The following is a 10,371-nucleotide window of genomic DNA, read 5'->3' on the forward strand; positions in this document are numbered from 1 at the left end:
AGCCCTGTGTGCCCCTAGGGGAACCACGGCATAGAGAGCTGGAAAAGAGAGAATGAAAAGAGAAGAGCAGAAAGAGAGAACTGGAAAAAGAGATTGTAAGTGGGCGGGGCCTGTCTTTTAAAGGGGTCCTTTGCACCTGAATGTAGACTAAGCAATCATGGAACCCTGGGCTGACCAGGGTACTGCCTGAGTGCATTCTGCGAGGTGACAGGGGCTGGCCAGCAAGCATAATGCCTGAGTCCTTTGTATCTAAAGGAAATAAAGGATAAAGAAACTATGATACTCAATCTTCATTGTCAACTTGACTGGATTTCGAATCACCATGGAAACATACCTTTGGGTGTGCATATTAGTTATTTTTCTGTTGCTGCGTTAAAACACTTTGGTGATTTCAACCTACAGAAGAGTTGGGGCTTACAGTTCCAGAAGATTTGGGCTCTTGATGGCAGAGCATGCAATGGAGCAGGTTCAGGAGTCTGAGGGCTCATATCTCGAACAACAAGCACAAAACAGAGAGACTGAGATTGACATGCCAGGAGTCTTTAAACTCTCAGGGTCTGCTTCCTGGAACACATTTCCTCGAAAAGGCCACAGATCCCAAGCCTCTGCAAACAACTACCAACTGGGGACCAAGTATTACATTGTCTGAGGTTATTATGGCAGGCATCTCATTCAAACCATCATGGCGTGTATGTGCTTCATCATGTCGTGGGATGGTCCCAGCTGTATAAAAGGGAGAGAGGAAAAGTGAATACTAGCATTCTTCACTCTCTGCTTCCTGACCATGGATGCCTTGTGACCTGCTGCCCTTCAAGTTCCTGGTTGCTGTTACTTCCCCGCCATGCTGTACTGGGCACTCAAGCACGAACCCGAACAAACTTCCCCCTTCATCAAGTTGCTCTCGATGGGTGTTTGCACAGTGAGGAAAAAAATGACTCACACAGCCATTAAGGTAGAACACAGCCAGTGAATCAAGACTCAAGGCCACTTGGTATGCCTGAGATTTACCTGGTTGGGATGTGTGTGTGTGAGTGTCTTTGTGTATATGTGTGTGCATATGTGTTTGTTTATATGTGTGTGTGTTGTTCTTTTGTAAAAGTTTAAAAATTAGAAAAAAGGAAAAGACGAAAGGCATGAGATGGAACTGGAAGCTGGCATGATGGAACACCAGCCACAGAGTACATTAGCCATACTTTATTTGTTTATTTTTTTAGTTTTTTTTTAAGGCAGGGTTTCTCTGTATTGCTTTGGAGCCTGTCCTGGAACTTGCTCACAGTGGCAAGAGAGTGAGAAGGGGGAGACAGACATGAGAAACGAGAAGAAGGGGGTAGAGTGAAAGAGAATTAAGGGAAGAGAATAGAGAGAGTGGGGAGCGATAAGAGGAAAGAGGGTGTAAGTGGGTGGGGCCTGTATTTTAAAGGGGTCCTTTGCACCTGTGTGCAGGCTGTACTCATGGAACCCTGGGCTGACCAGAGTGCTGCCTGAGTACATTCTGCCAGGTAACAGGGCAGGCCAGTGTAATGCCTGAACCTTTCAGGGTATATGTATGTGTCTGTGTGTATATGTGTGTATGTGTTTGTGCATGTGTGTGTATATATGTGTGTGCATATGTGTTTGTGTATATGTCTGTGTGTATATGTGTGTATGTGTCTGTGTGTCTATGTGTATGTATGGTATGTGTGTATGTGTGTGTATGTGTATGTGTGCCTGTATGTGTATGTGACTGTATGTACGTGTGTATATACACATGTGAGTGTGTGTATGTGTGTATATATGTGTGTGTTTGTGTGTGTGCATATATGTGTGTGCGCACGTGCGTGCCTGTGTGCATGTGTTTTGTGTGTGTGTGCATCTCCTTCCCACCCATTGTTTATAAACCACATCAAACTGGATGAGAGTAATGTCCCCAGAAGAGGAAGATGATCTTTGTGGGTTGACAGCACCAAGTTTTATATCTGAAAGTTGGCATCTGAGCTGGTTCCTCCTTGCTGCCAAGCCGGGCCATTGGGGACTGAGGTTTCCTTGTTCTGAGGGGATGAGCTGCCTGAGAGCAGGATGAATGGACCCTGGCATGTTCTGGCTCCAGCAGCCTCCTGCCTATAGAAGTGCTTTCCTGCACTTGGGCTGGGCCGAGCTTTGCTTCACAGAGGCATAAACAAGCCTGCAACCCCCAGGGGATCTGGCAGAGGAAAATGAAGTCATTTTACATCTGTGGCAGTGTGATTCAAATTGGAATCGCACAGAGAAGGATGCTGGCTGCTTTGTTTGGCTCTTTCTGTACTTCAGGAGCCCAGTTTCCCTTGGCTTCCTGGAGGGAGGAAGTGGCTATGTATGGAATGCCCATTTGCATTATATAGTCTGGGAGCCGGGAGCTTTCCCTTACATAAGACCTCTAGTTTAAATCTTATGCTCACTTTTATAGAAGCTATTGAGCCCATCAGAGGGATCAGGGCAGCATCCCCTGGTATCAGTTGAGGCAAAGCTTACCATGCATTCCTACCTCCTATTCTCACTTCCCCAGTGGGTAAGCAGTCAGGAAGCACCTATGCCATTGTCTTTGGACATAAGCCCCAGGCAGAGTGGAAACAGGGATTCTATTCTTCCCAGGTCCCCATTCCTAACTCCTTAGGGAGTAGCTTAGGGGGAGTGGCATTGCTCCACACTGGCTGCCACCTCCCCTGCCTTCCCTTCAGGTACTCTGGCTCAGCTCTCTGCCTTGGGTTCTCCCTTTCTGCTGCTCCTTGTCTGCCCTTACTTCCATTCTGTCCGTTTGTTTGCTTTTGCTTTTTGTTTGCATTTCTGAGAAAACTTTATTGGCCTTTTGGATAAAATTATCTGTCAGGGAGGATGAATCCCATCACACATCTGCTAGAACCAGGTCATAGCCTCCTCTTTGTTGATTCTCTGCTTGGCCCCAGTGCAACCAAAGCTGCACCTCTTGCAAGTGATGCTGACATCTGGTCTACCCAGCACCACATAGAAGTCCAGGCTGTAGGTCCCAATGATCAGGTCACATTTAGTTCCTAGATGAATGTGCTGTTGAATCCCCAAACCAAAGTTTTCAGTATCTGGGAAGTTATTTTTCTGTAACTCACCCTCCTGTATCTTCAGACCTTTCTCTAGGATTTATTGCACCTTAGATCCATGGACTGTACAGTGAACAGCAATCTTTTCATTTCTCCTTATGCCAAAGGGCCTGATGGTGTCACTAGCTTTGGAATACACAGGTGTCTGACCTTTGAACTGCTCCAAAACCTTGGAAGCCAGGGACAGTCTGTCTTTGCTTTCCCTGATGCAGGTGTTGAAGCAGAGCTTATAGATGTGAAGTTCCCTCATGGTGTTCTTCTTTTCATCTTGATCTAGGGCCATGATGGAGAACATGAAGAGAGCTGCACTTACTGTCAACAAAAGCCCTTTCACCTGTTATGGGAATCCACTGAGACAGTTTATAGCCAACTTAATTCTTGCTAGTGGAGCTATATTAAGGTATTTGGGGACCCAAGTATAGCACTGTGTGTCCAGAGCATGGAGTTTTTGAAAGAAAAAAAAAACAAATCCTGTCATTTCACTTATGTGTGTTACATGTGTGTGTGTGTGTGTGTGTGTGTGTACACACATGCATGTGCACGCAAACAATTTAACAGAAGCTAAGATAAACAGTTAGCTGGGGGAGGGATTCTGTACTAGTAGACAGTTTAATACAGGCTAAGATAAGCTAGCTGGGGCATCTGGACTTTGGGTTCCTAGAATAGAGTTGAGGATATGGAATCCTAGTCAATCCCAACATGGCTTCATCTGGAACACAAGATGGAGGAACCCTTGAACTGTCTTTCCCTGTCATATTCCTTGACTTATAATACCATATGGAACACATACTCCATCCCAATGGGGTGAATGCCACTTGTACTCTGTAGAGAATAGCCAGGAACAAGGAGATGATGAGCAAACTTCTCAGGACTGAGTAGGAGCTGAAACAAGCAGCCAGCTCTTGAGTTCCAGGCATTCTCTGTGTACCTTCTACCAAACTGCAGTGCACTTTTAAATTCACAAATATTTATTCCATACTAAAGGCTAAGCTCACACATTACCTTAGTGAACTGAGGCTCTCTGGGAATAGAAAGCTATAACAGAATAGCAGTAGCTGAGTGTCTTAAACAGTGTAGGTCTGGAGGTAGGAGTCCAGGATGGACATGATAACAGATTTGATTCTTGACAAAGAGCCTTTTGGTATTTGTAGACAGTTGGCTTTTCACTATGTCCTTATATGACCTTTCCCTTGATGTTCAGGTAGGAGATACAAATCTCAGTCTCTCCTGGTCTCTGCCTCTGTTCTCTTAAAATTTCATCGAGAGTCATACCCTAACAACCCAGTGTAGGCACAATCACCTTCTAGAGACATTCACTCCAAATACCATCATATCAGGGTGAAAATTCAATATATGAATTTGGGGAGAGACCCAAACATTTAGCTCACAACATCAATCAACTTTATTTTTTATCATCTGGGAGGAAACTAAGGGGCTTGACACCCATTTTTCATACTACAAGACTGTTGACATGAATTGACCCCCCCATCCTTATGCTGAAAGTTAATACCCAATGTGAGAGCATTAAGAGTTGGTGCCCTTAACTGGGCCTTTAATCCCAGCACTCAGGAGGCAGAGGCAAGTGGATCTCTGTGAGTTTGAGGTCAGACTGGTCTACAGAGCGAGTTCCAAGACAGGCTCCAAAGCTACACAGAGAAACCCTGTCTTGAAAAACAAAAATAAAACAACAACAAAAAGTTGGTGCCCTTAAAAGGAAATTACTCCACAAGGGGTCAATCTCTGTGGATAAGGTTAACACTCACACTTGTCCTCCTCTTTGTTCTTTGTCATTTCACCAGCCAGGGATGTGATATTCCCCTTCTTTGCCATGTAAGGACTCATCCACAAACCTCATTGTGGAAGCAGAAATACTTCAGTAGACAAGAACCCTGGCAGCGTCATGATCTCAGACTTGCTGACCTCTAGACCCAAGAAAAATACATTTCTATAATTTATACAGTTAGCTAGTCTGTGAGTATTTGTTCTAGGGCATCAAATATAGAATGAGACAAGGAGTTCTTTTTTTTCCCATGGAGCCTGAAGTGTGCCACCTGTGGTCCAGCTTCAAAGCTGATGGTAGCCACTACTCTCAAGAGCCTGTCCTTGTCTGACCCAGGTACTTTGTTCCATTTCTTCTAACATCTATCTCAAAGCTACCCATATCCTTTCTTCCAAAGAAAGTCTTCATATAAATGAGAGTTGCAGATGTCTTGGATTAAATCAAATGGGCAGGTGTGAACCCACAGGTCTGACCTTGCTTTGTCCAAGTGGAATATTCAAAGTTGAAATCTGCTACACAGGCAGGAAGCTTGGATGAACAGGATTCTCCTGTGATTGCCTGTCCATACCACTGCCTGGTTAGCCGATGAAGCGTGCTCCTCTTTAGACCCCCACAGGCCACATGCATTTGTGTATAAAGGAACTTGTTTTGACGACTAACAGATTTCTGGCTTTCTGAAAGGAAGTGACATTAGTTTGAGAACATTGTCTCATAGCTACTTCTAAATAGTTTGGATGCCCTCTTTAGAAGTACAGTGAATTGGTGCCTGGCAGAGCCATGGATCCGTCTGTAGAAATTTCTTCTAGAAAGGACAATGCTGGAAGAACTGGGCCATGCTGCTCTGGAATGACCTTTAGGAGATGAGTTGTCAACAGTCACAAAAATAGATCCCTTTCCCCTCTGTACAATCCACACATGTGGTTTTCAAAGAAATCATGTGTTTAAATCCTTCATGCCTGCCACTTTCACATAAAGCAAACTTTCATTTGACCAGGGTTTACATAGGACTTACATGGGGCTGGGCCTAGTGCGAGGGGGCACTAAGCAGACACAAGGATGACAAAGGTGCTGTCCTGGCCCAGGAGCATCTCAGAGTCCATAAGGAGACGGGATGGGAAAAGTGAGGATGCACAGAGAATGTGAGGAAGCTACTGACAGTTCTTATGCAAGTGACCAGAGAGCCACAAGCAAGGATTGATTAAGATGAAACCCAGTCAAGCTTCATAGGGCAGGGGTAACAGCTGAGACATGAGGACATTGATATATCCCAGGTGGGATGGGCAGTGCCGATAACTGACACATGGGGGCGCGATGCAGCCCAGGTGGGATGTTAGACTGCAATAGCCCCTCCCTGTGCATAGAGAAAGCATATTAGCCTTAGTGGGCACACGGAAACATAGGTCATTCACAGTCTGTGTGGGCTGTGTTTGTCCTACAGGCTTACAGTGGGGTCACACACTCCTTTAGCTAATCTGCCATTCCATTCTGGAAACTCCATGCCATTACCCTCTGCCCCACGCCACGCCACGCCACGCCACGGCACGCCAGTGTGCTGTGCTACGTGCCATTCCACTCTACACCATGGCTTTTCACTCCATCCCGTTCTACCCCACCCCACCTTGCTCCCTTCTGCTCTACTCCATTCTACCCCATTCTGTTCCATTCCTTATTTTATGCACAGTGTCTCCTTTGTGATACTAGTAAGTGCTTTATGCTCATCATGAACACCACCTGAATCCAACTACTGTGAAATTGCAATGGTTGTCATGAGAGCCAAGATGAGTACCGGGTGACTAATGGGCAAATAGCATATACTGTACCCATGGACACACTGGACAGAGGGAGGTTTCACTTCCAGAGTGAGATGGAGTGGAATAAGAGTTAATCATGATACACTCGTCCGGTAATACGTGCTGCTTAGAATTCAAAAATTCAAACTATATTTCCAAAATTTCCCACTGAATATGATAAGAATCATAGCTAAACTGAGGTCAAATCTCAGGAGGCAGGAGCAAAAGTAAAGCTTTGCGGAGTTTGAGGCCAGTTTGATCTACATAGTGAGTCCCAGAGCACCAGGGGTTACACAGTGAGAAATTATTAGAATAGAGGTGGGTTGGGGGCTAGCTTATATGGCTCTGTCAGCAAGGATGTGTGTCAGCTGTCCTGGCAGTCTGAGTTCAGCCCTTGGAACTGACATGGTAGAGAGGACTAACTCCCACAAGTTCTTTTACCTCATATGCATACATGCTTGTATTCTCTCTCTCTCTCTCTCTCTCTCTCTCTCTCTCTCTCTCTCTCTCTCTCTCTCTCTCTCTCTCCTCCCTCCATCTCCCTTCCCCTGCCCTCTCCCTCCCTCCCTCACAGAGAATCAATAAATAAACATAAAAGATGGCAGTGGAGAATGGCTGTGGTAGAGCAAGACTCTTCCCTGCAACTTGTCAGGGCCTCATGTGTGATAATACATCAGTTGTCTAGGAAATAAAGGAAGATTGACTTCTCTGTGAAGGTAGATCCTCACTGTCACTTGTCCAGATGGAAGTTCTCCTAGGACATCTACCTCTGTGCATGTCTGGTGAGAATGTTCCCTGGGGACTTAACTAAGGAGGATGACCCACACAGGATGTGGGAGGTAGGCCCATACGGGATGTGGGAGGCACCATTCCATTGCTACTGGAATATTAAGGATAAAAGCCTGGGCATTGGCATCTCCAACAGCCAGTTGCTTTTGGCCAGCAATGCTATTAAGGAGACAAGTAATAACAAAAAGTAGAGAAAGATTTCACCAATGTGACCCCATTAGGAAGAGGAACATATGAAGAGGTCTGCCGGCCTCCAGATCTCTTCTGAGATACTGACAGTTCTACCCTTAAAATGTGGAGAGGAATGTATATCTAAGCAATCTTGGTCCAGGTGTGGTCCTGCCTGTTACTGACACCTAGCATTGCCGCTGCTCAGCTTTTCTGCAAGTTTTACTAAGTGATCAGAACCAAGTAACATCTCTTCCTGGGGGCCATGTCTCTAACATCAGGGCTTCAGCCTTTCTCAGAATTGGATTTCTGGAGAAATTTTAGCTCTCGGGAATGGGTTGTTTTAATAGTTCACTAACCAAACAAGGTGAGGCATGGGTGTTTCTCTCTGAGATACCCTCTTCCCTGACAGGGTGGTTACACAATCACCTGATGTCCTGGAATGACTAAAGGGGAACACAAACCATTGGCAGCCACAGAAAGGACAGGGCTGGCATTCAGTGCCGGAATCAGCCTCTCCGACCCTAGCTGCAGTGTGAGCGGTTGCTCACGCTTCTTCTGCCTTGTCGTCACCGTCGTGACAGCGTGTGCTCTCGTGTGCATGTCATGTGTGACAAACTGAACTCTGAAGTTCGGTTTGTTGGGTATTTTGTCACTTCAAAGAGAAAAAAATCAATAGTATAGCTCTGTGTGGTGGCAGGCAGGCCGCTGGAGTGGATTTAGGATGCGGAGTAAGGGAGGAGTGCCGGGCCATGAGAGCTCTCCACAGACACAAGTGGGGCAGTTGCCTCCGAGAGCCAGCCTCGTCCTGGCAGGCTCCCTGCCACAGTTGTGACTGCTAGCTGTGGGATCCTGGGTCCGACCCATTTATCTTCGCTCAAGCTGTTTCCACTGGCTTTGCAAACATCTTCTAGTGTGGAATGGACCAGTACTTTTCCTCTGACTTCAGACGAGTTATAAGCTTTGGAGTTCTTCCCCGGGGGACTTTCACATCCGGCACAGAACCACGCTCTTGGTCCTACACCATTTGCTGAGACCTTTGGTGAAAACTCAAGGTCTGGGCTTAAGGCATGCTATTTTTTTTTTCTTGGTCTGGTTTATCCTTGGCACCTGTTGGGGACTAGCATATTGGAACAGGAGGTTCCATCCTGCTCGGATCACGCTGATGCTGGAACACACTGGTGTAAATATTGTTGCTTCCATATCTCAGATCCCACCTTGACAACCTTCATACACAAGGAACAGTACCTTTCAAAGCACCTTAGACTATACACCGTCGTAAAGATCCCATGTGTCTAAACGTCTTTAAAAACAAAGCCAAAGCTTATGAACAGTAAAGCTATAAAAGTGTGTGAATCATCCTTCTAGAAGTCTCGCCTCCAGGCACGCCTGACACCCTTTCTTGCCGGATGTTCAGCCCTCCCAAAGGATGGAGGCTGCTCACAGCCTTCTGGGGAATAGATTATCTGATTCCGCTGGCAGTTAAGAATAACATACAAATGTCATTTAGATGAGCAATTTCCACGTGGATCAAAAGACACACTCAAGTTACTGACTATGATAGCCAAACCATTTTGCTTCAATAATATCACAGCAAACCCACAAAAGTCTGTGGACTGAATGAGCCCCAGTGTGGTGTGGGAGCTGTTCAGACATTCCTTCCAGGTTAGTAGACTATTTGCAATTCAGCTCTTTTTGCTGATGTGCTTCTTATGTAACTAGCAGCAGCCAAGAGGGAAAGCTAGAATCCTGGGCTTCTTAAAAATTTCCACTGGGTGCTGACAGCCAGCTGGAGAGAGTGAATGAACACGCCTGGCTCTCCTGCCCGCTCCAAATGCCAGAGTGTAAGATGGAGGGGTATAGTGGTCAAGTCAGGTTCATGGGCTCTGGTGGGAGATGGTATGGTTATTAGAATCCTGATGCATTTGGAAGCTGTATGGCTTGGGGAGCATCACTTGGTTTGAATTCTTGTCACCGTCCACAATGACTTTCATGTTTTTTAGGGGGTGACTGAGGATTTGGGAGTTAATGCATGCTAGGCTCAGTACAGTTCCTGCTCCAACGGGTCCATAGGTATGAGCTATTGTTTAAAATCAATAAGCACCGTTTTATTAAATTTAGGCAATACTGCATTTTATTCTCTATGTCTTTATCACAAAATAATATTTTCTTTTTGCAAATTTCTAATAAAATCGACCCTTCCAGGTAAATGCTATATCCGTGTTTGGCTTTACCTAAGCCCTGGTACCCTGATGAAAAATCTAACACTAAGGCCAGTGAGTGTTGAGAGAAGCGTTGCCACACCGAGAAGGGAGCATCTGTATTCATTAGGAGACCCCTCCCCCCCCAAAAGAAGCTGTGCTATTCCTTGTCCAGATGGTGGAGTAAATGCTGGTTTCTGAGGTGAAGGTGCTGTGGAGGAAATCACCTAGTTGCCTCAACGTAGTGTTTCTGGATCGGGAAAATATTTACAGTAGTCTTCCCTCAACTCCATCTCATGCTTCACTTTCTGTAGTTTGACAATATTTGAATGATCCAAGAAATAAGTCATTCGCCAAGTTTAACTAGCCGGTATTACAGTATATAGTTATACATGCTACATTTGACTATTAATTGTTGTGATTAACCTCTCTCTGTACCTAATTTGTAAGTCCATTTTTTTCATGGTATATGCATGTAGGAAAACATGTGTGTAGGGTTTGCTACCATGGTTTCAGGCATGTACTGCTGGTGGGTGGTCGAACGTATCCCTTGGATA

At 45.5% G+C, this 10,371-nt stretch overlaps 1 pseudogene; it reads right to left on the reverse strand.

The window, feature by feature from the left end:
• Positions 1 to 2,838: 2,838 nt before the first annotated feature.
• On the reverse strand, positions 2,839 to 3,369 carry LOC101839613 (annotated as a pseudogene).
• Between the last annotated feature and the right edge of the window lie 7,002 nt (positions 3,370 to 10,371).

Source organism: Mesocricetus auratus, unplaced genomic scaffold (assembly GCF_017639785.1).
Source record: "Mesocricetus auratus isolate SY011 unplaced genomic scaffold, BCM_Maur_2.0 Super-Scaffold_100024, whole genome shotgun sequence".
In the NCBI taxonomy this organism is placed as follows: Eukaryota; Metazoa; Chordata; class Mammalia; order Rodentia; family Cricetidae; genus Mesocricetus; species Mesocricetus auratus.